General features: G+C 44.1%; 1 pseudogene; it reads left to right on the top strand.

The window, feature by feature from the left end:
• The first annotated feature begins 1,455 nt into the window (after nt 1-1,455).
• Nucleotides 1,456-1,983, top strand: LOC129015177 (peptidyl-prolyl cis-trans isomerase A-like; annotated as a pseudogene).
• Nucleotides 1,984-3,003: the final 1,020 nt, after the last annotated feature.

The following is a 3,003-nucleotide window of genomic DNA, read 5'->3' as shown; positions in this document are numbered from 1 at the left end:
CTAAAATGTTCTCATTTCCATCCCGTCAGCTCTTAGAGGTCACTGCTGCTTCCTTCTCATCCCCATAAGCCCCCATGTAGTACACCTGTGCCACTCTAGCCACATGGGAAAATGTTACTGGTCCCCCAGTAGGCCAGGATTCCATGGGGCTCTCTCGGGCACCCACCAACATTTCTTTTGATCCCACCCGGTGCTACAGGCAAGACACTTCTAAAATCATCTTGCTTTCCAGGGCTCCAACATAAGAACAAGGGTGCAGGTATCCTTTTGTCCCCATTTCTCAAACATAACTTGGTCATATTGTCCATCAACCCTCATCCTCCATCCTCTCCTCCATCTTTAACCTCCTCAGTCAAGGAAATGACTGAGCCTTTTAACAGTAAAAAGTAAAGACTTGCTAGTCTTTACTAGCCAAATTCCCTCAACTTCTGGCATGCCTGCCAATGAGTTTTCCCAGCTGTAAAAAGCTCATCTCTTCTGTATCTCATCTCTACCCTCCTCTTCAGGAACCTCCCTCCACCCATTTCCTTTTTCCTCTGTATCTTCCTCCTGTCTCAACTCTTCCCCTGCAGCTTATACAATAGATATGTGGCTGTCATTACAATACACAGCATCAACAATCAGAAGAACTACCACAAAACCCTCCCTTGACAAGTTTTTTTTTTGAGAAGGGGGCCTTGCTATGTTGCCCAGGCTGGGCACTTGAACTCCTGGGTTCAAGTGACTCTCCTACCTCAACCTCCCAAGTAGCGGGGGATTACAGGCATGCACCACCATGCCTGGCCTCCCTTGACCAGTTTAACTCTTACCTTCCCTCCATAGCTAAGCTTCTTTGAAAAACAGTGAGGCAAAGAATTTCCAGACAACGGCCATGGGTATAGACCCTGGGATGGAAAATAACACAGCCCTTCAAAAAAACATAAAGGTTTGGGTGAGCAAAAAAGTAATGAACAGGTGGAGGGAACTGACAAACACTAGACAACACTGGTCATATGAGCCATGGAGGATTTTAACCTACTTCATGGATTTGTTTTGAAGATTAAATAAGCATATGTATATTAAGTGCTTTGTGCTGGTAATAAAATAAAATATTATTATTTTAAAATATATGACCTTTGGCCAGGTGTGGTGGCTCATGCCTTAATCCCAGCATTTTGGAAAGCTGAGGTGGGCAGATCACTTGAGGTCAGGAGTTCGAGACCAGCCTGGCCAACATGATGAAACCCTGTCTCTACTAAAGATACAAAATATTAACCAGTCCTGGTGGTGGGCACATGTAGTCCCAGCTACTCAGGAGGCTGAGACACGAAAATCGCTTGAACCCAGGAGGCAGAAGTTGCAGTGAGCCAAGATCGTGCCACTGCACTCCAGCCTGGGCAACAGAGCGAGACTCCATCTCAAAAATAAAATAAAAATAAAATAAAATAGGCAGATGCCACTGCCACCAGGAGCCCCATACTATCAGCCATGGTCAACCCCACCGTGTTCTTCAACATGGCCATCGACAGCAAGCCCTTAAGCCACGTTTCCTTCAAGCTGTTTGCAGACAAGCTTCCAAAGACAGCAGAAAACTTTCATGCTCTGAGCACTGGAGAGAAAGGATTTGGTTATAAGGGTTCCTGTTTTCACAGAATTATTCCAGGGTTTATGTGTCAGGGTGGTGGTTTCACATGCCATAATGGCACTGGTGGCAAGTCCATCTACGGGGAGAAATTTGATGATGGGAACTTCATCCTAAAGCATACAGGTCCTGGCATCTTGTCCATGGTAAATGCTGGACCCAACACAAACGGTTCCCGGTTTTTCATCTGCACTACCAAGACTGAGTGGTTGGACAAAGCATGTGGTCTCTGGCAAAGTGAAGGAAGGCATGAATATTGTGGAGGCCATGGAGCGCTTTGGGTCCAGGAATGGCAAGACCAGCAAGAATATCACCACTGCTGACTGTGGACAACTCAAATACGTTTGACTTGTGTTTTATCTTAACCAGCAGACCACTCCTTCTGCAGCTCAGGAGAGTACCCTCCACCCCATTTGCTCACAGTATCCTATCATCTTTGTTCTCTCACTGCAGTTCCCTTTGGGTTCCATGTTTTCCTTCTTCCCTTCCATGCCTGGCTGGATTGCAGAGTTAAGTTTTGAAATAAAACTTAAATAAATGATTATGAAATAAAAACTAAATAACAAAAAAAATAAAATATACGACCTTACCTCTCTTCTGACTTCATTAGGGCACCCTCCAAGGCCGCAGAAGTAAGAAAAATCTCTCAGCTACTTGGCTTGAGGTCTAATTAATGATGCAGGATAAAGATGAAATCTCTCAACTCTACATACAGGGCTCAGTGTTTGGAAATAGTAATGGATATACACTCAACATGTACTACACATAAATAGGCAAAAATAAGAAAAAACAAAACCTGCTCTGAAGTGCCTATTCTGGCAGATGGAGGCTGGGTATTGTGGAGTGAGAAACTGGGCTAGAATTTGTCAATGATGACTCAGCCTCGCAGGGAAATTAATTCAAAATGTAATCCTGGACTGGGGAGAAATGCTAAAAAGAACAACATTGGGAGAACTGATGACATTTGAATATGCACTGTAGATTACACAGAAGCAATGTATCAGTGTTAAGCTTCATGAATTTGATGTGATTATGGAACAGAATGACCTTGTTCTTAAAAATATATACACAGAAAGACTAAAGGGAAAAAGAGGCATTATGTATGCAACCTACTCTCAAATGGTTCAAAAATTAGTAATACGTGCACATATAAAGATAGAGAATGCTAACGTGTAAGTGGAAAGTTGGTATATCTAAGCAAAGGGTATAGGGGAGTTCTTTGTACTGTTTTTGCAACATTTATGTTCAAAGGCTAGACCCTGAGCGGTCCTCCAGGCCCTCAGTGCCCCTGTTGCCTCTTGAGAGATGGCTCTCTCCTGGCCACCTGCTGAAGTCCTCACCTGGTGGAACTTGTGGTCTGTTCTCCTGGGACTGTTGGAGTC

The sequence above is a fragment of the Pongo pygmaeus genome, chromosome 18, assembly GCF_028885625.2.
Source record: "Pongo pygmaeus isolate AG05252 chromosome 18, NHGRI_mPonPyg2-v2.0_pri, whole genome shotgun sequence".
Classification (NCBI taxonomy): Eukaryota; Metazoa; Chordata; class Mammalia; order Primates; family Hominidae; genus Pongo; species Pongo pygmaeus.
This window is presented reverse-complemented; position numbering and strand designations above follow the sequence as displayed.